This window comes from Synchiropus splendidus, chromosome 7 (assembly GCF_027744825.2).
Source record: "Synchiropus splendidus isolate RoL2022-P1 chromosome 7, RoL_Sspl_1.0, whole genome shotgun sequence".
NCBI classification, from domain to species: domain Eukaryota; kingdom Metazoa; phylum Chordata; class Actinopteri; order Syngnathiformes; family Callionymidae; genus Synchiropus; species Synchiropus splendidus.
The window spans coordinates 19,436,431-19,461,560 of record NC_071340.1 but is presented as its reverse complement, the minus strand read 5'-3'; the positions used below and the strand labels follow the sequence as shown (position 1 = coordinate 19,461,560).

General features: G+C 42.9%; 1 long non-coding RNA gene across 1 annotated transcript; it reads right to left on the bottom strand.

Moving 5' to 3' along the window:
* Positions 1–175: 175 nt before the first annotated feature.
* Positions 176–22,297, bottom strand: LOC128762883 (uncharacterized). The gene is made up of 3 exons (XR_008415589.1): positions 22,151–22,297; positions 10,003–10,096; positions 176–234 (listed from the first exon to the last, which is right to left on the bottom strand). It is a non-coding gene; the product is annotated as an uncharacterized LOC128762883 (long non-coding RNA).
* Positions 22,298–25,130: the final 2,833 nt, after the last annotated feature.

The window sequence follows — 25,130 nt, the reverse complement described above, 5'->3', positions numbered from 1 at the left end:
ATGGCCATAGCCTTATACTATATTTATAGGTACATTAATATTCAGAAAGAAATATTAAAAAACTGTTTTAAATGAAGCAAACATCACTACCTTGTGTGACACCTACATGTCATTCAAAGACAGCAATTTCAATTCTTTGTTGGAGCAATTCTTCAAAGTTAGAAAACTAACTTACGGATCGATTGAGTGCTTCACACGGAGCAGTCCAAGGTGCTTCTGGTTCTCACCAGTCTTCTGTGGAAAACAAAATATTGACAAAATTATTTGTTTCCCCTAGAAGTGAACAGCAAATTATTTATATATTATTATATTTATTTATATATTTATTTTAAGAAAGCCACTTTGAAAATGAAAAATGAAAAATACCTTTTAAAGTATTATTATTATTATTATTATTATTATTATTATTATTATTATTATTATTATTAGTTCAAAATAGTCCTATTAAAATTGAATACATTACCATATTTATAATCATTTTTTGAGTAGTACCGGTTTTTACATTTCAGTTCTGATGGAAATTCCACTATATATCTTCCATTGCTGCCACATATATAAAGGAAAGTTAGCTTTTTCCTAACTGACATATAAAGGTTACTTTTCATCTTTTATTTATTTTATTTTTGTTGATATATTTATTTAAAGGAAGCCATTTTGAAAGTCAATAATGAAGAAATACTTTTTAAAGTTATTATTAATATCATTATTATTCATTTTGGTGTATCGTACGCTTGTTTTTATCAGTAAATGCATGTGATAGTTGTCTATATAAAAACAAAAGTTCTGAATAGTTGTTGGTAAACTGAATGCTTTACCATATTTTTAGTCGTGCTGTTTTTTTGTATTTTGGGTCGGATGGAAACTTAACATCTTCCATTACACTGCCACATATATTATAAAGGAAAGTTAGTTTTTTTCCTAAGTGACTCTCTCTAAACGTTACAGTGAAGAGAACTACAGCACATTATTAGGACAACAACTTTTGTGTTCTCGCTCATCCTCAGTCCACAGTTTGTGAGACAAGATCCTCCAAGACTAACATACATACATACCACTTGAAAATGTCCTGAGACAAATAACAACGTAACACCACAGAGGCCAAAACCCTCCTCAGACATATGCATTCATTTTAGAAATGAAAAGTCAAGCGTGAAAACATGGCCCCGGATCTGGCGAGCCCACCGTGAGCGCTGGAATGCATCGGCGTGTAGCGTCTCAGCGCAATGTAAACAGCCGGCACACGTGTGCGCTGCTTTCCATTTCCCCCTGGTGCCCATTTCGCCTCGTACGGACCTTTGTTCCTGCAGCTACCACAGATGAGATCCCACCACAGGATTTCATACACAAACACAGCATCCGGATCCCCCCCCTCCCACCCACTTCAAACCCACCCCTCTCACAGTCCAGCTGTCCGCAAAATCAAGCCGTGAAGAATTCTCCCTTCGTTTTTGGCAACCCAGGAAGCGCATTGATAAAATAAATAACACCACCTGCTTTCATCACCCTTAGTTCATATCAGAGGCTGGTGGAAAATAGGGGGATCTCATAGTGAACATCTATATATGCTCAAGAACAAGACCCGGAAACAAATCACAACACTGGCACAACAAAGAAAAGAATGATTTCTCATCGATGAAGTGCATAGTTTGCAGTTCAAGTGTAGTTTTTCTTATTTTATTTTACTCCCTGCATTCAATTGTTGTGCAGTTCCCGGGCACACACGCAGCAAAGGCAGGTCCCTCTTATTTAATGTCCACTTCCAGATTGAATTTACTGGCCTATGAACCATAGTAAACATGCAGTTACTTTATTGATCCTGGGAGGAAATTCTCCTTTTGCTTGAGCAGCAGGTGCAAAGGTCACGGTCCGTCACAGCAAGCTGCCTCTGAGCCTGACAGATTTAGCTTTTTGATTCCTTTGATTTAGTGCAGCATGAATACATTTTTACAGAACACGCTCAGATGCTAACAGCAGAACAAATGTTGCTATAAACTCAAATAACAACTACCTCGGATTGATTGAATGTGTAAGAAAAGACTGAAATTCAAATTGTTTGCATTTCATTTTGCCTCCATTGTATTGCAACTTTCTATAGTTGAGACATATTTAACTAGGAATGACATTTGTATTTCTCCATGTTATTCATCAAAAGGTGCCCTGTTTGAGTCACAGTTTAAATCTGCAGGTCGACATCAAGAAGACATCCCATTGCCTCAGCAATTCTGGCCAAGGAGAAAGATGGTGGCAAATACTGGCTACTTTGAGTAGTCTAAAATATGAACCATATTTATAGATATTTAACTTTTTTCTTTGCTAATAATTCCATACATCCTGGTTCATATATCTGATGCCTTGTGTATGAAACTACAGAAATGATAAGAGTAAAAATAAAGACAGAACTCTCGAATGGGAAGGTGTCCAAACTTTGGACTGGTAGTGTAGGTGTCCTACAAGTCTGACGGATTTATAGATTCCATACACAAAAGCTATTAAAAATAATCCTCAACCTAATGTAAACAAGAGCCGCATCATAAAGACATGGAGGATTCTATAATAAGAGAATTATATCACCTTCATTATCACAACTGTGCAGTGGAGATATTTCATGTTGCGTCGCTGCCAGTTAATAAACGTCTTTTCCAGTGTGTGGCACCGGTGAAAGACAATTTACTCACTCTATTGTGTTACTGCAGAAAACCAAGTGCTGACTTGTATTTCAAGACGGTTTCCAGCTGTTTTACAATTAGTACACTCTTGATCTGACACTCGGCAGTTGTTAGATTTAATAAAGAGATAGAAAGGCACTGGGGCAGTGCATACCTCCATCAAATCACTCATTTTCACCCAAACTGTGATTTTGATATTATGGCCTTACATGTATTTTATTGACATTATTCATGTGGAATATAGAGTGCAATGAGCTCAACTGGAAGGTAGGTGGTGTTAAGGAACTCCATCAACAACAACCTGCCAGACAGAAAAGTGAATGTGAAACTGAAATTAAACATGTATGGATGCTACATTGTTCAGTGTTATCAGGTGAAAACATCAAAACAGGCAGAAAACGCATGACACATCATTCAGATGAACATGATTGTGGTGGTTTTCACCGTGTCATTAACAAAAAAATCCAGAATGAACTTCAGTATCACTGAGGTCTGTTGCTGGTGGAACTGACATAATGAATCTGGCTGGACATGTGAAGCGACGCACAGCTTGTGGGTGGCTGCAGAATGGAAAGAGATTCATCTCTTACGACTAAAAACGTGCAGTTTTGTTGTTGTCAACAACTCAATAAATATCAAAACTTCCCCCTCTGCTCCCTTGTCTTTTTCAAAGAGCTTTTTGATTCGCTGCTTTCCAATTTTTTTAAAATGGCGGTTTCAAAGAATTCTGGCAAAAACTGGTTATGATATTAAAAAACTATGGCTCTATCTGAAATTTAAAATGCCCGCTGTATCAAAAAAAACTAAACCAATAACATAAAAGTAAGTGCTATCCTGCCTTTCTTTTCAGTTCTTAGATCCAGGTGAGGCAGTTCCACCTGGTCTCATAGCTGTGAGTCCAATAGATGGCCATTCAAACGTTCACTCTACCATCAGATGGTGGAACCATCTCGAACCCCAGGCATCGTCCCATTGTCACCCCCATTTAAAACCATCACCCCATCGATGCCATTTAGCTCCTGGGCTGAAAAGCAATTGAAACAATTTTCTTGCAGAGAATTATTGTCCTTAATTGCAATGAAGGGCACGTTTCTCTGTCATTCCTTGGGAGTGTTTTTCTCTCTCTGCTGGAAACGTAGGCATTGCCACCAAGCGTGGGCTCTCTGAAAGAGGTCATAATTACATCCTTCAGTATGCTCGCCGTCGGCAAGGATTTTACGCCTCATAATTATTAAATGGCAGATTCACTCAGTGCGTGTGCGCCTGAGTGTATTGCCGTCTGCACGTGCTCGCGCTAAAATGAAGGAGAAAAGGGTTTGATTCTTTTCTTGGATGAAAGGGAAGCGAGTGCATGTGGAGGAGGCCCACCAGGTCCACACCAAGTCAGCGCCACTCTTGTTGCTCACTAATGTATCTGCAATCACAGTCAGTATTATTGGATGTCGTCGGAGCGAACCATGCGTGAAAGGCAACAGGCACATTCATCTCTGTCTTGGATTGAAGTAAATTGATCCAAACTATTTATTACAAGGGAAGAACAAACTAGAGCCCCTACTAGGTCCATTATTTTGTAATTGTATTGGCTTGATAATTGAAATTTCAGACTGTTGGCATAGCAGGAACCAGCCATATCGTCCTGACTTTTCTCCTTCAGCAGCATTTCAATATTGCAAACAAATCTTCATCCAAAACTCAGTAACCATCCTGGGGCAGGAGATGTCTTCATCTCCACAGAAAACAACACATTCTCACTCCAAAGGAGTCAAATAGCAAGGCTTCATGATGGCACCATAGGCCTTCAATTGAATGTTGTGCTGTCCACGGCAGATCCTGAAGCTGTGGGCAGTGTGTCGCGTAAAAATAAATAAATAAATAAAGACGGTTAGGGTATATTAGAATGTGTGACTCCACACTCCCAACCCTCGCTTAGATACACAGCTCAGTATTTAATAGCAAGCCTGTCCGTTCCCATGATAGAAGGGCAAAGAGTAAGACTGAAAGAGATGTCGAGTGATAAACTGATGTATTAGAATGCTCATCCTACAAAGCTCAACACTCATTCATATTGGTAAAAAGCAGCAGATGGCCTAAGTCAGACTTATATATTGAACTACAGGGGTTGGACAAAATAATGGAAACACCTTAATGCTAAAAAAGCTTGAAGGTGTTTTCATTATTTTGTCCAACCCCTGTATATTGGATGTAACACAGGAATCTTGTAAGTAGTAGTTTGAATAGACAGCAGACTTTCTAGCTGCAGTGCGGGAAGTGTGTGTCAGAAGGGGCCTAGCTACATTTTGGGGTTATTTTGGAGATGAAGGCAGCTGCTCATTTGTCCACCTGACCCTGAAAAATGAGAGACGATTTCACTGTCAGATAAAACTGTATGTTTTCCTTGTTGTGTCATTTGATTTTCACATTTAAATAATGGAACTATTCAAATATTACTGTATAATACTATGTTACTTCAAGTAACATTCTGCACCTATAACCATCGCGTCAGCTATTTTGAATGGCATTCGACTTACATCCAATCTGACTTACGACCGGTTGGTCGGAACCGATCCCGGTTGGATGTCTCTTGTATATATCACTATACCATATTTTGCTATATATAATAGTACCATGATTTAATGAGCCACGTCTGTATATATATATATATATATATGTACACCAACATGTCACCAACATGCCAATAGGCTCTTGAATCCTCTGCATTACACCTGTCTTCTGCTGTAATGCTCTTTGACAATTGAAGTTCCTCGCAAGTTTCGTTTAAGTTTTATCTCACATCCCTCCTTTTTCAGCTCATCGAGTCGTAAAGTGTCACTCTAAAAAAAAAAACCCCACTATATAATATAACATTGATATTAAACAGTAAATGAAAAATGAATTAGAACTATCGCTAAGACGGTTTAAAGCATCATCAATCACCAATGTTTCAGCGACAGAATGAGATAAAGGAAGTCAGATAAGCAAGATGGACGTCTCCACCGCGGAGATGAGCAGGTTGGAACCCAATAAAATGTCAAATTCAATCTGAACAGTCATCTAACCGCCGCACCTGCTGCTGATAAAGGAACTCTGAAGATGAGAACTGATTGGCTCTCATCAGTCAGGTCCAGTCTTCACTTCACCCTGTTCTCTCATTCAGGAATCCATTATGCAAAGTGTTGCACAGTGGAATCTTCTTTGAATGAAATCCAACCCTGCCAACTCCTCAGCGTGTTTTAAGGTTGGCTGAATAAGCTCAGCACAAACCTGCTATTACAACTAACTGAGACATGGAATTGACCAGCGATCACTCCTTTACATTCAGTAGAGTTAATGTAGAACATTTATTTCAATCCCAGCAGTTGCCCATTTTTAAATACAATTTCGGCAACATCTCCCAGGGAATCACATCCCGCTTATTCAAACTCAACTGGAAATAATAACCCATACATTCTGATAACCAAAAAAAACAAGAAGAATGCAGCCAATAACTTAGTCGCTGTATGTCATATAGACAGGTATTTTTTCACTCCACAGCAGCGTGCAGCTAACTAGCAACACTCATTTCAATTACCAGTTGCAAAAACACACAAAGCACTAGCTCCAACATCAGACACATGTAATTTGATAACCCGAGTCTCAGGGGAAAACAAACAAATCTGATATATTCCTACTTCTATTTTTGAATCACAGGTGCCAAAACACCCTTTTTCTTCCAATCCATTTCCACATGTGAAATGGCGGGATCAAGACTTCTCACTCGTCTCGTCGGAAACAGACACCTGAGTTGGAAAGTGTGAGAGAAGTTGAGATCTTAGATCCGGGTAACATCTGCTCCCCCGGGGAAAGCCACAGCTCAGGGTACTCATCCTCCCTGCTGCCGCCGAGCTAGCTTAAAATACTGTTGTCACATAGCGATCACACACTTCCACTGATGCTACACAAATAGTCCCCCGTGTGAGGCACTTAAAAGCCCATTAGACGTCACTTCGCTGTTTACTGAAGATGCCAGTGCTAAGTGCTTGTGATGCCAAAGGGAAAGAAGACAGACCCGATGCAGAACACCGTTTTCACCCCTTTCCTGCCGAACGTGTTTGTAGACATGTCTTCGCATTTTATGTGAAGAGTGGCAGCAAAGCGGATACATGGCATTGCCACATCTGTGAAGCGCTAAGTAGGAGTTTAGCAGGTGAACGCTGAGCTCTCCTCCCTGCTGGTGGAGAACCACACCACACGATGAACTACTGAAGGACACGGTCACGCAGGACGACTGGCTCCAGCCTCACACAGAGCTGTCCCTGTGACGGAGCCTGAAGATTGATGCCGGGATCCTAACACTGAGTGAGGCAGCTAAATAGTGCCATCTGGTGACTCACTGTAATCAGGTGGCATCACAGAGAGCACTACAGAGAGCAATCGGAACGTATTAAAGAGGGAAGTAATTCAAACGAAACTGGTGATGCATGTTTGAGGAACACTATTACGTAATCGCAGGCTTTATTATGTGGGTACAGAGCAGCAGAGGGAAAGCTCTCTCTCATTATTCATCCTGCAAAACAAGGGATAGAAAATGAACTGACTCGTCTGACGGGGAGAAAAGAAGGGAGGAGCGAGGATATACTCCTCCGATCCATCAAATTAATGTTGGATTATTTATATACCACTGAGAGAAAGAAGCATGTGCTGCTGAAGATGTAATATTTTGCTTGAAATAGAATGTAGCAACTTGAAGTCAGGGTCCTGCACCTTAGCGACTCTCAGTCGTCCTCCCTGCTCACGCTTCCTCATGTCCTCCTGTACCGTCCTCATTGTTTGTCCGTTTGCTGTTGTCTAATGGAGCTTGTTTATAAAGGTTTGCATGAGGGCATTTGAATGGAAACCACATCCACTTGTCCACCTCAATGATTTCAAACCAACTGAATCAGCAGTAGGTCAGAGTGCTGAAACTTTCACACTGCTTTATAATTGTTTCGGCTTCAGTTCATGTCCATTGGTGAGAGGAGGAGCTCTGCCTTTTGGTTCAGCTCTGTTATGTTCCGTGTTTTTCTTGTGGTTTCATTTTGTTATTTCCGGTCTGCGTTTTCCTTTTCCTTTGTTCCGCCCAGCTTCATGGCAGCACAGCTGGAGCTCGTCCGATGATCAAGCCTCTCGGATTTCTACACCTGGGTTCCAGTCTGCGCTGCCAGATGGTTGCTCCACGTCCTCCGGTAAATCGAAATTTGCTCTTTGAAATCTATCTATTGTGCGTGTCATTTCTCCCGCTTCCTTGTTTGTTCTTCTAGTTTGTTTCCTGCCTTTTATAGCCGTGTTGTGCGCATGTCTGCAACAGTTTTTCTTACTTGTGTCTTATTTTCTCTTGTTGCCGTTTTCTTCCTCGTGTGCGTGTTTGTGTGTTCCACCACCGAGTGTTATTTGGGCCTCGTAGATATATCTTTATCTATTATAAAGCTGGATATGTATAGCTTTATATCCAGTGAATTATTGAAAAGCTGGATATATTCCCTCGCTCCACATTTTGGATAGCGACATCCTCAGTTCTTCGTCTCCTGCCTGTGCCCTGTTATTTTTGGTTTGTTGTTGATTAAATATTGTAAAAATTAACCTTGTCTGTGTCGAGTCATCTGTGGGCCAGTTACTATCTAGCACTTGGGACTGTTCACCTGAGCCAACCATGACAAGCTCTTTCGACACCACAACAGACAAGTTACTCCACAAATGGGGAAGGATCTCAACTCCAACCCAGACATGACATTGAACCCACTTCCAACTCTAGTCTCAACAACGGATATGAGGCTTGGGTCATGACCCAGAACCGCTGCTTTTTCACACCAACAGAAGCCAGTTGTGGAGGCTTGGGCACGTTGTTACGAGTGCCTCCTGGACGCCTGCCTGGTCAGGTATTCTGAGCACCTAGGAATGTGGGGACCTCTCTCTTCAGCTGTCCAAGAGACCTCACCTAGGATACAGAGTAGAAGATGGAAGGACGCAACCTTCCACAAACATTTGCAAAGGAAGCAATTTTTTTGGATGCATACCAACACATTAAAACAAGCTTTAATCCTGCCAACATTTTTATGAAATAAAGATAAAGAAAAAAAGGAAATTTTAAAGCAGCATACCAAAAAAGGAAGGAGATTAAACAGAAAACAGCCAGTCTTTTTTGTTTTTTTTTCAGAGAGGCAGGTGAGGATAAATGGAGAGCAGTGCTGAGAGAAAGTCTTGGCAGCCAGGAGAGTTCAGCGATCACTCCTCCAAACGGCTGCTGTGGGGATTGTGGCGGCTCAAAGTGGAAAAACCAACAGGTTCGAAAGAGACGTGAGCCCAAAGAGAGAAATTGTGTGCTTACAGCAAAGGACTGGCCGAGCTGCCGCCTCTAATTGCACTTCATTATCTCGTATTGATTTAATTTGCAGCTGCCTCCTGGGTTAATGCCGTTCCTTCATACAGAGACACCCAAATGTGCAGAGACGAGACAGTGCAGGGGCCTGCTCCGTGGAGCACATCATGTGACAGGGGGACGCCGGGCCTCGCCGTGCCACCGTAATCACCGATAGCCTCATTCAAACGGACTCATATAAACATGTTTGGACCACCAGGCTCAGAGTCCTGAGGAAGCCAAGGTCACGGAGGCGAACGTCCAACTGTTTGTTCAGACTTTAGATCAACATGTTTTAAATTACACTTCCTCCCTGCTCACCTTTTAAATGCAGTTTTAGCAAACACACTCCTGTCTACAACTGTTACGACAAGTCGACCGCACACGTGCAAACAAGCAAAAATGCACATTTGGTAAAACACTCTCCGAGGGCGAATACAGTGCATTAGAATGTGAGTCAAAGAGTTGTGTGTGCTCCGCATGCATCACAGTGACATCAGTCCAACGCCATGTTGACTTCTGACCAATATGCGTTTTTTAAAAAGCCCAATTTTAAGGCAGTTGAAGGGTTTCAAAGAGCCATGAGAAGGATCGGAGCGAGCCAAAGTGTTTGTGTGGGTTACACGGTAATGACCCGCCAAGAAAAGCAACAGTGCTGCGCAGTGGGTGGGAGACAGAAATAGGCAGTGCAAGGTGAGTGGAGGATAAAAGGGGTTGACAGTTAAGGACACAAGTGGAACAATTTTGGGAGAAATTTGGCTGGGAGGCTTCAGGTAATGCTACTGAGAAGAGGCGGTCAGGATCAACATGAGATTGATGACACACTACACACCATGACACGTCATTATTATGATGTTCAGCACCACTGACCCTAAACCACGATGCCAGGGCACATTTCAATACATAAATGAAATACATGATTCATTTCTACGATACATTTTCACGGTATCAACTCACAAGACTAACCTTGGGCCACGTCCCTCTCGTGCTGGGAGTTTCCCATGGTGGTTGTGGAACGCCTTCAGAAGACATGCTTTTCATTTAAAAGTACAGCGCCCGCCTGAAACAGAGAGAGAGAGAGAGAGAGGTACTGGTGAAATTCATGAACTGTTCATCAGCGTTTTGACATGATCATGCCCTAGAAAAGTATTATCACACATGTCAAGTGATTGGAGTGAAGTGGAAGTACTTTTAGAACTCATGGGCTGCACATCAAATTTTAATAGAGATCACGATTTGGGCTGCCATCATCAAACTACTGCTCGCCTGTGATATATGCTTCACCCACTTATATTACTGTTATTACACATCTATATCCACGTCTAGGCACCGGAGAGAGTGGGAATTAAAGAGCGACAAAACTGTTCTGTAATCTCATCTATATCCACGTTTAAGCACCGGAGAGAGTGGGAATTAAAGAGCGACAAAACTGTTCTGTAATCTCATCCACTGGGCTGCACTCCGTGATAACACTCGGGAAATCCTCAATTCTTGGGTAGTTTTTAGGGATGCTCCGATCGATCGGTCACCGATCGTGATCGGTCGATTTCAGGGTGATCGGTGAATTCCGATCACTACCTGTCACTGCCGATCACAACAACTGGTCATGTGTGACAGCCAGCACTCTGATAAAGCCCCGCTGGTTGTGATGCGTCCACTCCTCCCTACTCGCTGCTCACTAAGCAGCAGCATGTCTGCTGTAGAAGTTCTTTCAATCTGTCATGTTAAGTTTGCATTGAGGAGCACATGCGCGAGAAAATGCTGTTGTGCAGGGAAGCGCCTTCAAATTAAACATGCCATTTAAAGCGCAAGAGTTTTCCGGGCTCATGAAAGTGAGATCGCTGGTTCCTCAGCAGGAGGCTGTCAGCGCAGTTGACGCTGAGCAACACCTGCCGATCCGAGCGTGACATTCGCAATGCTAAGATCTCTAAATTCTCTCTAAACGATATATTTCACAAAGCTAGCCTTCCTCAGGAGATGTTCACGCAGAAACGGAAGTGACCGGATCCATCGCCGTTTTGGTGTCCGGTACAGCGTTCTTTAGGAACCTGAATCTGAAACTTTTGAAAACATCTGCAGTGGAAACGTTCATAAATGCACTTCTCTCTGTCTCGGAGTCTCACTACAGTATGTAACTATTTCACAGACGCAGCACAGTCTCTACTCTAGAGATTCACCTGCGACGTCTCACATCAAAGTTTGTCAGTTGTCCTTTTGACAGAATTATTGCTACATTCAGCAATTCAATTTTTATGTTTTTTTTTTGCCACATTGGAGAGGTACATTAAACATGTCTGAATTAAAATGATTTAAAGTTCATTTTTTCACATCATGTTCTCAGGAGATCTCATCATTTTGATTTCAAATTCATTGTCAATCCATGTGATCTATATCGGTGATCGGGAGCCAAAATCCTGATCGGAGCATCCTGAGTCATTTCCATCTTTTTTTAAATTAATGTATATAAATTTGTTTGTGTTTAAAGCTTCATTTTCAACTGAAAGTTAAAGTAAAGCAACAAAAATAGATCAATAATCATATATACAATATTGATCAAAATAACCGTGATTAATACTTTGGCCATAATCGTGCAGAACAACTGAGGCTTTTGAAATGTGTTTGAGTTCCGGTGACTGTGACAGTGTGTTGATACGCAAAAACTCATGCTTTCTTCAAAAACGTAACTGAAATAGGATTAACAAGCTTCTCATAACTTGAGGAAAAAGTGCAAATTTTTTGTGGGCCAAAAAAAAGCATCTAATGGACCCGAGGCGAGTCTTGGAAGCTGCCTGATCTACATGATCATGACCCCTTCAGCAACTACAGCTGGAACAAGACAGAGATCACTCATCCACAATTCAGTGCCAAAACAAAAACAGTACTGACAGACTCTCCAGCTCTTTTTAGATCATTTTGACTCTCGAGATTCAGCTCTGTTGCAGAGAACTGGTCGGCTGTACATGCCTCACATTGACATGCTGCGACTCCATCTCTGAGTGAAGCAACCTTTTGATGACTCAAGGGTCCTGATGAAATGATGGAACAGTTCAGGTTTGGTTAGCGAAACCTCTACCTGACGTTTTTCATCTGGCAGACATGTCCTTAACTGTCTGACGCAACTGAGCCAGTCGCATCTTCTCCGTCTCGTCCTTCACATTATAAAGTGTCCCCAAAACTTTCAGCAATTGAAGCTGTAGAAGACGTAGCCAAACAGCAAGATACTAAAGCAGAGTAATTGTCATTTGTATTTTAGCAAACTGCTTAGGCTACTGTTGTTATTCAGTGCATGTAATGTCAATTTATTAGCATATGACTGAGCTCAGCTTTAGCAAGCAATAATAGCAGGGCTCCACACCTTCGAACCACTCTAGATAATAATGGCTTGTGACATATGTGTATGTACAAACAGCTGAATCACATGGCCACACTGGGTATTAAAGTGGAGAAAGAGGTATTTATTACCTAATTCTGATGTCTAAAATGTTCTCTCTGTGTCTTCAGTTTGCAAATGTTTGGTCCAAATGTTTGGTCCATCCAAAATGGCTTCACAAAGACTCTCCTCCAGAGCCCTTTAGCTCAGCTCATTTGTTTATTGGAACTGAGCCGGAATAAGAACAGGTCACGGAGAACATTTCACAACCTTCTGTGCTTTGAGATCAATACCGGGGTTGACAACAACCTTAAGTTACCCTCTACAGCAGGCCTGGTCAACCTGTGGTTTCCGAGCCACATGCTCTTTCCCCAGTTTCATGCGGCTGTTCACCAAATGAGCCGCTAAGCTGGCGGCAATTTTGGTCAAGTTGCTATTGAGATGATCCTTTATACAGGAAATAAGACAAAAAAAGTAAGAATTATTCCAGCGAAATGGCGAAATATTGACTTTGACTTGCGCTTAACTTTGAGACACACACAATTAGACTTGGTCCTTAGACTTGGACTGTCATCAGATCCACGATCAACACGATGGACATGACTTAGTTGCATGTTTCACTTTGTCATTCCCTAAACTAAACTTATTTTTTTAACTTATTATTCATTGTTGAAGGTGGTTAAGTCTGTTTAATTCATTGGAGTGAAGATGAGACGCTCCAGTCTGCAGCATCACTCACACACACAGACCGGGGCAACGTTATGGGTGGCATGAGCCACAGACAGACAGACAACACAACGTCTTTGGCTCCTCTTTCGAGTGAGAGCAGGACGCTGGTAGCCATCATATCTATTTGTAGTGTTGCTGTGAAGACTGTCAAGACCAGAGCATACAGAGACCAAACCAAGAACAACACAGTCTTGACTACAACACAGTATATTTGGTAGAAGCATCACATCATATCAGCACAGTACTTTATCAGAACTACAAAACGACTTGGTGCTCTCAGGCTCTCACTTTAACCTCAAAATAACACTGACAGAAGACAATACAACAACGTTCCACAGAACGTTCCTCAACAATCATCAAGCCTCTGCATGGTTGTTTACAAGCGCATAGCAATGCCACACACAGGCCTTGATTGTGTACTGCATGAGGTTTTTTTTCACAGTTATATAGAACAGAAAACATATGTTGAAGGCTGGGGTGTGTATGCACCTATGGTTCTTGGGGATATTGTTGTAACTCTGAATTTCAACCACATATTTTGGCGGAGGGAACGCAGTGTTTACACAGGACCCCAGCAGGTTTTTCGATTTCCACTGGGAACGGAGAAGCAGAGCACAGTGGTGTGGCGCCGAGTGGTTGCTACAGAGAATCGTGGATCACGTGGCACTTCCTGGATTGAAAGAGGTGATGTGTTTATGGAGAGAATCCTAAAAAAAATAATGATGTCATCCATGTTTTCGTGAAAGAATCCTTCCGTTTGCTGGGTTATGATGTAATGCTTACACTCCTCTTTCACAGTGAAGTCCAAATAATGTCTACACATTGTGTTTTATTGTCTATTATTATCACATTGTTTTCCGCTGGATGACTTCCTGCCTGAACGATTCTCTCCACTGCAGGGCTGTGCTGAGCTCCGCAGCTATACACTATACATATAACTAAACTATACACGCTGCTGAATTTAAGTGTAGCGCCGGTGGAGCTCCACCGAGCCTTCACTGGTGCGCCACAGCCAGTGGAAATCGACAAGTTGAAAACAATTTTTTCACTCACCTCCTCCTCTCTGACACTTGTGGGCTGTGTAGAAATTGGGCTAAGGGAACGATTATGACTCATGGAATGTTCAACACAGACTATGAAGCTACATAAAAAATGGTCGTAAAGTCCATTTCACACATATATGTCCCTTATTTTCATGATTTCAGTGATTTTTTTGTTTTACTTCCTCCTCCTGCTTGGTGAGCAGAGGCAGCGATGCGTCGCCCGGTGAAACTTGCCAAACGTATTACCATGCTGGTAATCTGAAAAAATATGCTGCCAATTTCAAAGACGGTACAGACGGACATGACACGCTACCGTTCTCGATTCTTCTCTGGAAATATCTCGACACTCCTGTTGATTCCGTCCTGCGCGTGTTTAAAACATCCTGGGACGGTTCGCGCGAGGGTCTGGTCCCATTGGCTGACAGCCGTCCGTCAGGGTGCGTGTTCAAAGGACGCACGGCCAACGGTTAATTAACAATTATTAACAGGTCGGCTGTGAAGGGAGACAAATTATCATAAATGACTACCTCATTAAAATGTGATTGCGGGTGCAATAGCAATAAATCATTCATTTCCAAGGCTCTTATCGCAGGCTGGCGGAGGCAACTCAACAAAAGCTCTATTAGAGGGAAATGAATTGACTGGTTTCTGTCTACAAAACGCCACTTCTCCCTCCCTGTGCAGTCATTAGCCGTAATTACTCCACGTAACACATTGGCTTTATCCAGAGATATTAGAGAACAATTAAAGCTCAGTCTAATTGCATTAGCTTGAGCCCCATGTAGAGGATGTAACAGTGTGAGTCAAGGGGCAGACCAAGTGAGTGAGGCTCCTCCCACCCCGAGTTCTGAGGTGAGAAAACTTCAACAAGAAACAGAACTGACCCAGGTTGATTCCAGAGTTGCTTTGAACACAAACCCATATTGTCATTGTTTTTTGTAGTCTTTGATATTCAGACTAAAATGTATTCACACTTATTGAATGTTATGGAATCATTGAATGGTCGCTTTCAAGTATTTTTGGCTTTAAGTTTTGTATTTTCTCACTTTAAATATGAAAAGAAATTTCAGCAGAATTAAAATATTCCAGAAGTGGAAGTAAGTATTAGAGGTCGCCAAAATGGGAGGGGATCCTTTCACAGTTTGACACAGCTGTGAGTGTGTACGACCTCCTCTTGCGTTCTAGGCCGTGAAGAAAGTGGGCACTACACTCTATATCAGACCCGCGCAAAGTGCGGACCTGGGGCCAAATGCAGCCCTTAGACTGTACAGTGGAACCTCGGTTTTCGAACGTCCCCGACTTCGAACAGCTCGGAGTTCGAACAAAAATTTCGAGATTTTTTTTGCTTCTGCTTTCGAACGAAAACCAAGAACTCGAACGCTGCAAAGCCGGAAAAAACATAACGTGCGCGGACTGATCAGCTGACCCATGATGCGCTTTGTTATTGTGTATAACGCAGCCTCTGTACGTAGACGTGTCCCGTTAGCTACATTTACTGACTGTTTTGAGGTGTAAAACCTTTCCTGTCTCCACACTGGACCGTGGTAGAGTGTCACAGGGGAGGTGCTGGAGCGCTCACTCCAGGGTTTGATGTCCTGTTGTGGGCTGGAGCTGGGACAGGGATGAGGCGAGTCTGGGACAGAGCGTGACTTGGTTTATGACTTTGTCACAGCCAAGCTGCACAGAAGCGCACATTCAGAGCTGGACACGCACCGGGCACCTCTTCACTTCTGGAGAGACGTCACTCACTCGGCAACCCCTCCCACATGCAGCGGCCACACACATAGAGGAACAGCGCACCTGCAGCAGACACTCTACATTCACTCCTACAAAAGACTATTTTAAGGCTTGGAACGTATTATTTCTTTTTCCATTCATTGTAATGGGAAAAAATTATTCAGATTTCAAACCAATCACTTCTTGAACAGCCGTCTAGAACGGATTGCGGTCGAGAACCGAGGTTCCACTGTATATCTTTTATGAAATTTACTTTTCTGAGACAGTTCTAAACTCTTAAAGCTTAAAATCTACAATTGACATTGCTTAATAATTTCTTAGCTTTATTTTCCTTGTATTTTAAATGTGAAAATAACTTTTAACATTTTTTTCCATTATCGTAACCACCAATAAAGATGGTAAGATTTTAACACTGCATCGGGTGTATTTCTGTTCAGTTATTTAAAGCAGGATTTTGTCAAATACATTCAACTTATTTTTGGAATAATTTAGTGGCATGTGCTTCAACAGCAAATCATCCACCAGCAGCCCTCCACATGGGTGTCTGTTATCCCCAGGCTCCTGTTTGTAGGATTTTCTGTCTATTTTGTTTCGCCTTCGATCTCTTTCACTCCCTCTAACAAGGCAGCTCCAGGTCCAGGGAGGTGAGCAGAGGTGAGGTTGCAGGAGTGGGGGTCAGGCGGGGGATCAGCAGTCCAGAGCTGCTTCCGACTGACATCCAGGTAAATGGGTAAATGTGCACGCTCATCCATATTCCAGCAACCTGGGCAGCGGCGTTTGGCCAGAGCATGGTTAGGGCCAAGATATGAAATATTAAACAGATAAAATGAAAGGTGGAGGACCCGGTGGGCCTCTGGACAGTTAAGTAGCCTCTTTGTGTGGATGCTTGTGTGAGGCCACCCCCCTCCACCCCACCCTCCTGCCAGCTATCTAAGGCATTGTGGACCCCAGGCAAGGTTAGATAGTAAGTTCAACTCAAACTCTCCTCTATGATCAGCTCTTACCAGTCTAGAGCAGCAATTCACAAAGAATGTCACACCTGCAAAAGGCAGCTGTTGAGGATGTAAAACCAAGAATGATTGAGCTCTTTTAGGTTTTTAACACATGAGTCGGGCAAATTGAGCGCGACCTGATGCTGGAGTGGCCAAGCCCAGGCTGCGATAGATCAGATTTCAATTAACCACAGTTCATAAGGGCCGTCCAGAGAGGTGACAGGGAGCGTGCACTCTCCATCCCCTGCTTAGTCGCAGCCCCAGGGAGCAAGTAATGAGAGGGCTTCTATCTGCCGCTCCATCTTATTCTTTCCAGAGGAAGCAGACCACTCTTGGCCGAGGATGCCTGTTGACACCCAGGGCAGGTACTTAGCCCTTTTAGCTCTGGTGTGCAGCCGCCAAGAATGTTTGGCGAGCGGTGGCCGCAGCGTTCGCCCCTCTGGACTGCTCAGGGGGATTAGATAATGAATAGCGAGGATGCCACTGTGTGTGTGTGTGTGCGTGCGTCTGAGCGAGTGTGTGCGCATGAATCATAAATAATAAATACAGCAGCAGATCCACTTCCTTAAGCGCCATGAAAATGATGTTGCTGGAAATCACAGGGCTGAATTTCAGATGCGATATCGGACAGCGACGCGGGTCGCATTAGTCACCGGGAAAACACCAAAGGCCTCGGAGGTTTCGCTTCAGTGCTCAATCACTTGGCTCTAATTTGTATGCTGATTCAATCACAGAAATGGAAAACAATGTGAGGTGGTGAAAAATGACAGGCTATCACTCAGAGAGCAAGAGAAGGAAGGGCCGGCAGTTATTCCAGCGTGCGGGCCGTGAATGCTTATGAGTGTAGCCTTGTACCAGCTGCAGCCCAGTGTCCTGGCAAACATGTCCACACAGCGTCACACCTTGCTAAAGAATGTGATGCTAGATATCTTTACTGTGCCGAGATAAGTACAAGTAACACCCGACATACGACCTGCTCGACTTACGTCCACTCGTACTTACGACCACGGCCAGCAGATGCTTCAATGTCCGGCACCGCAGCACGTAGCAGCCCAGCATCGCGTACGACAGTTACGGCAGCACAGTATCCCAGCATCTCACTCTCATACAGCCATCTACCACTACAGTAGTAGCTATAATCCTCGCGTCGGCTATTTTGAATGGCATTCGACTTACATCCATTCTGACTTACGACCGGTTGGTCCCGCTTGTAAGCCGGCTGTTACATGTAATTATCTTTGAGGAAGACAACACAACCTCCAGAGCTGGGCGCCATGTTAGTCGCTGATAATTCCATGATGTTTTCCTTTGTGTTTAGGATTAATCAAAGTTAGTTACAGAAAAAAATCATGCTAATCACATTTGGTATCAAAGATGCAGATGGTTTGGACATGTACAGGGGAGAAATAGCCAGTACATTGGTAGGAAGATGTTGAGGTTGGAACTGCCAGTCAGAAGGTGGAGAGGAAGGACAAAGAGGAGATTTATGGAGGTGGTGAAGGAGGACATGAGGTTTGTAGGTTTGAGAGAAGAGGAAGCAGAGGACAGGGTGAGATGGAGGAGGATGATCCGCTGTGGCAACTCCTGAGGGGAGAAGCCCAAAGAGAACGGAGATGGAGGAGGAGGAGAAGGAGAAGAAGGAGGAGGAGAAGAACAAGGAGGAGGAGAAGGAGAAGAAGAAAAAGGAGGATGAGGAGAAGGAGAAGAACAAGGAGGAGGAGGAGAGGGGGAAGAAGAAGGAGGAGAAAGAGAAGAAGAAGAAGGAGGAGGAGAGGGAGAAGAAGATGATGTTGAGGTTGGAACTGCCAGGCAGAAGGTGGAGATCAAGGCCAAAGAGGAGAATGATGGAGGTGGTGATGGAGGACATGAGGTTTGTAGGTTTGAGACAAGAGGAAGCAGAGGACAGGGTGAGATGGAGGAAGGTGATCCACTGTGGCGACTCCTGAAGGGAGAAGCTCAAAGAGAAAGAAGAAGAGGACATTTGGTTTGTGTAATAGACCGTGTTCTTTTTTTGGAATTCATTTTTTAACTCATGACCTGGCTGCGGCTAGAATGGAGACCATTAATGCATTGTCAAACCCTTGTTTATTTGGCACTTAAAATAAGTGAATTTAAGAATGAAATCATTTATAAAATACATTTCCTTGCTCAGAATAAAGGACAAAATGAATCTGTCTGGCGAAAGGATGATGATGAAAACAGTATATTTAAAAACAAAGTATTTACAAAGTATCTTGCTTTCTGGAAAGTATTTTATGAACAGCTCTGAAAAAACAAAGTCTCAACATCTGGACTGCTTCAACAAATGCCACCGCGTCAGCACCCGGAAGTGGACAGCGACTAGAACACCAGTGCACCAAAGCAAGAGAACTGTAGAGGAAGAATTGCTGTTACCCGTCACCGTGTTGATAAACTTGACTGTATTTGATTTATTTATTGTCGTGGCAGACAAATGAACCAGTAAGGGAGTTTAACTTTGGACCAATCGCCGCTGGGATGAGGTTTTAAAATCCCAGTGTTACTGAAGCCGTCAAACTGATACTTTCTCTGTGAAGAGTTTTGAATTTATTACCTCCAGTCAGTCGGTAACTCAAAAACAGACGAACGGATCGCAATGAAATTTTCAGGAAACGTTGATAATGGGACAGGGAGCAGATGCTTAAACTGTAGTGGCGTACATCAGTCTGACAGCACAAGCTTCAACAACTTTCCTTCTCAGTTCCTGCCATGTATAGGGTGAGTGTGGGAACGCTATCGCTAGCACCATTGACATCATTTGCATGTCACATTTAATGATATAAATATCTTAAGCTAAGTGTAGGGCAGATGTTTTTAGGGGAAAAATTTGAACGACGAGAGATGACATGGATTCGGTCACATTCTTTCTATACACTATAGATCTATGCAGATGTGTTGACTCACATGGTGCTCCTCTTCCCACACAAATTCACAGCGAAGAAGCCAGTCAAATGCGTAACCAAGTTGGTTTTAAACCTGGCGCGACTAACTTGACCACACACCTCCACGACAGAGTCACCAAGGGTTCCCTGTCGGAGTCACAACGCCAAAGACTGTCTGCACAGCTAACAGGACTAACAGCTAATGTGACTCCCTTCAAAACTGTGACACCTGTAGACCATCATGCTTCATGGTTTAATGGTTGGCTAAAAACTAAACGCAGAACTAAATAAATGTGCTTGAAAATGTGAAGACAGAAAGAATGATTGTTGTTATGAAGCTGAGGCAAAGAAGATTTATAAGAGAATAAATCAGAGGGAAATCCTGTAAAAGAAATTCTGATAAAATTGAAACAGCAATTTAAAATAAAAATATAAATAAATCATGATGTATTTTTGGAATTCTGCCCAAATCTTCCTGTAGACATTTTGAACAAATACATTTTTCTGCTATTTGTTTCTGCAAATAGGAGGCCAAAATATCCGAGTGACGGAATTTTTCACATTTTCTCCAGGAGTTTGGACTAAGCAATATACTTTTGGTACTGTTTTTTTTTTTTTTTAAGTTCCAAAAAAGGTTGAAAAACAGTGAGATATATATACATATAGATAGATAGATAGATAGATAGATAGATAGATAGATAGATAGATAGATAGATAGATAGATAGATAGATAGATAGATAGATAGATAGATAGATATAGATATAGATATAGATATAGATATAGATATATAGATATATAGATATTCTTTAGCAATATTCAATGTTCAGTATTGACAGAGATGGTCACTAGTTACAATAGTGAATGCTGGCGCCATGATCATTTATACATTACATTTGAGGGAATTGAACCTCCCCTTTTAATCTTTAGCACCTTCCAAATTCAGCCTCCCACAGAGCCAAAGAAGACTTGCCCTGATATTTTAAAGCCGTGCCAACAACATTCATAACAGGCGAAGGGCAGGGAGTGGAGAGGATGCACCGCGCATCCGTCATGAAGAGGGATGTTGGTTTCATCGCCAGCTGTGGTGTGGAATCACAGGCAGTCGCTCTAAGATACACTTCTTTATGGAGGCACTTTTTGCATTCTGCTGAGTAGCGCTGGCAAAATAAAAGCTAAATCTTCGCTGTCACTCTCAGGCTCAGCAGCACTACAACAATGTCCGGTCGGCATGTGGCACACAAACACATGCTCCATGCATCATCCAAGAAAAAGGTGTGTATGTGTGTGTGTGTGTGTGTGTGTGTGTGTGTGTGTGTGTGTGTGTGTGTGTGTGTGTGTGTGTGTGTGTGGCGGAATAATATGGAGGAGAAGGTCTCGGTGTGGACGCACAGCTGCAGTTTCAGAAAATCAAATGGCTGAACAGTCAGTAATGAGGCAGACAACAGAGACTGAGCCAGACCCAGAAGATTTGAAGGGCAGACGGAGGGGAGAGGGGAAGGGGAGGGGTCTGCAGGGATGACAAAGGGGGGAAGAAAATTATTGAATTAGTTAGATCGAGAAAGCAGAAATAGATGACTACAATATGAACATGGTTGAAGGGAAGAGAGTAACAGCCCTAAATATGAAGTCATTCCAAGGCAATAACAGAACGATGGGAGCAAAGATGCTTCATTTTTTTTTTCATGTGAGATATGAATATTGCCTGTCCAACAAAGACTGTTGTACATAGCCTTGACAACTTCAGAATGAATATGTATAATCTGCAAGAGCCGCAACAGCTCTCCCTGCTGTGGACCATTTGACTTGGTTTTTCAGTATATTACACAATGTTGGCACAGCAGACCATGACATTCATTCATCCTCTCAGCCAGAGGGAGGTGCTGTGTTTTCCAAAGCAAGAGAGTCGCGAGTCAATTCACCATTACTGTAATTCTCACACAATCCCTGGCAAGAACGATCGCAAACTTCCTTTAACACATGGAAGTTTGTTCATTTAGCTCCATGTTGCACATTATGGTCCCGGCTAAAATGCAAATCATGGTAATGTCTGGGCAGCAACAGAATACATCTGTTTTGTGAAGTCTGTACACTGTGTGTGTGTGTGTGTGTGTGTGTGTGTGTGTGCTCACATAGTTGTATCTAAGGCTGCAACGATTAGTTAATATCGATAACTTCAACAACAAAAAAAACGTCGACGTCAGAATCTGTGCGTCGATGCTTCATGTGTCTGGTGGTGTTAACAGACACGGGCCGCAGGACGGGTATCGAGAAATGGTTGTTATTCTGAAGCGGTGAGAAAATTCTCTGGAATCATAAAGATATGTTCATTTCTGTTCCTTTACCTGGTTCCTGACTGAGGTCGGACTCCAACTGGCCGCCGTCGCTGCGCGACCCAGGATCCGCGTCACCACCTCCGACTGACCGCCTCAGTCACAGTCACGGAGGAGTTTGAGCAGCGACGGGTCGTAGTGTTCAAAAGTGTGGCTTTGTTTTGTTTGCGAAGATAACGCGTCTTAAGGACGAGCAAACCCCTTCCACACCATGGTAGAATGATGAGAGAGTGTTCCCTGTTTGGTCTGTGACGCCACACACCCTCGAGCTAACAGCTAGCATGTCGGTTAGCACGGAGCTAACTTGTTGTAGATGTAATGAAGTGTCCTCAGTCTCTCTCCTCCAAATAATAATAACCAGAACTGAACTAGGGAGCTACACTGAACACATCGTTTTAGATTATTATTCAAATAAGACCTTTTGATGTGGATGTTGGTCAGATATTTTATATGAGATACATATGTGTGCAGTGATAAAGACATACGTTTGAGAGAACTGGAGCTCTCTGTCAACTGTTTTATGCTTCATGCTTCACAGGGTTAAGACATGGTCCTGGATTATGTGTCATTGTTTTAATATACTTGTTCAATAATGTATGGTGTCGGAGTATCACAGTGAGACGATTTAAGCAACTTAAGGTTGAACAGAAATTCAAAATAGGTCCAGATAAAGGTAATAGCGATTAGTTGACTAATCAAAAAAATAATGAATAAATTAGTCGACAATGAAAATAATCATTAGTTGCAGCCCTGCTTGTATCTCTGTCCTTATGAGGACCACTCATTGACATAATGCTTTCCTCAGCCTCGCATCCTTAACCTAACCATCCAAAACACAGGGCTAACCTTAACCAGGACTGTGGACCAAACTGGAACCCGGTTATAATGAGGTTACAGGTGACACACTGGAGAAAGCATGATGTCAATGAGAGGTCCTCATAAAGATATAGATACAAGTGTGTGTGTGCTTATACTTCTATCTTTGTGAGAATTAGAATCAGACGCGGGGAAGAAGCTGTTCCTGTGACGGGAGGTTCTGGTCTGGATGGACCGTAGCCTCCTGCCAGAGGGAAGAGGGACAAACAGTCCATGACCAGGGTGAGAAGGGTCGGCTCTGATCCGACCTGCACGTCTCTGGGTCCTGGAGACATACAGGTCCTGAAGAGGTGGCAGGTGAACCTGGATTGGGTGAGAGGCTGGAGAAAACTTTTCGGCAATGTGAAACCGCATAATGTCCCCACAAGGATGGAAATACAAACATGTATATGTGTGTGTGCGCACGCAATAGAATATCAAGACTCGAGAGGTTTATTTGTCACACATCCATTATACATGGCACAACGCATGGTGAAATTCTTTGTGTCCCTGCATCCAATAAAAGAGAAAGAAGTGTGCACACAGGATGCATACTATGACAACAATAATGAATTATAGAAACTGCAGTATGAAACAGTGCAAAGTAAAAATGAAGTCATCCAGGTGTTTACGTCATTGCTCCTGGACTCAATTATGACCACTTCACAGAAATAAAGCAAAATGAATGAATAAAATAATAATAAACCATAATAACAGTCATAAAAAAAATGAGGTTCAACTTTCAGCCAGGAGTCGCAGGATCAGTTTAGCAGTAGTCCGGTCAAGTCCGGTGTTTTGACACTGGCGCGGCCTGTGGGCGAGCGGACACCTCCAGCATGACTCCGAGCCGGCGTGACTCTGAGCCGGCAGCTCTGATGCTTCCTGTCTCCCATCTGCCAGTGACTCACAGACATTACCAGACGATGGTGATGCAGCGTCGGATTGTTGCTTCCTCTGATCTGCAGTCACACAGTGGATTCCCAGGGAGCGTGTCACGGAGGGCGGGGGGGGAGAGAGGGGGCTCAATTGCTCTGCTCGTTACTCTAAACGCTGCCTAATTAATAATGTATCAGAGAGGACGCATGGAGGCACAGTGGGGCTCCGCGCTTGTCACAAGCACTCACACACACACACAGAGAAAAATACTGATCCAGGCCCCAGTCTTGTATGGAGACTACCACCCAAATCCTTGCTCAGTATTCTCACACAGCAGGTGAGAAGGAAGCCAGACTCTGAATATAGGAAGGTGTGCGGTGCATTGTAGATGAATCCTACTTGCATGTGCGGCATGGACTTGCAAAGACCTGAGCTCAACTCTCCGTGAGACTTCACCAGTACATTGAAAAATATCAGCAGTCAATGGTAGCGATCGGTAGAGTTGCTCAGGAACAACCTCGCGCAACAAGCCTCAAGCTCATTTCAAAATAAAACAAAGGCAACGGCACTTCCACAAGAGACACAAGTGCCATAATGTACTGCAACAATTGAAGCTGTCAAACACTAAAGACTACCACAGGGTTGGTAGACCCTGGAAGAAGGGTCAGTCCATTGGCATAATACAATGTATATAACGTCAAACAACATTGCACGCTGGAGCTAGGTGTTCCAACCAGCCAAATGTTTTCCATCCCACCACATTCAAAAGGGATGGTCAGGGTCCAGATAAGGATGGAGTGTGATGATCATAAGCTCTCACTGTTAGTGCAGGCACAAGTCACACATTGTTCTATATTTACCAAGTGACATGAATTGGTGGTGGGGGATCGGAACCCTAAGGAATGTACAGTAGTAATGACCTTATACAGTCGTAATAATAACAATAATAATCATAAAAATAACAAGGTAATCTAGAAAAACGTCTTGTCAGCTCACTCACTGTTTTTACTCCTCATTTTTTGCTCCTTTACTCCTCATCTTTTGTATTACTGCTTCAACAGGTTATGCACAAGTAAAAAAGGATATATTACATGTTAAAGAATAGACAAGAAATAAATAAATAAATTGACATGAACCAATTCCCCCACTCACTGCCATGAACGTATAGGTAAGACACACTTACTCACACGGATGGTCTGCATTCAGAAAAGGTAAAATGAAACCTTACCCAGTCATGCTTATGTCTTAAGATGTAGTAAAA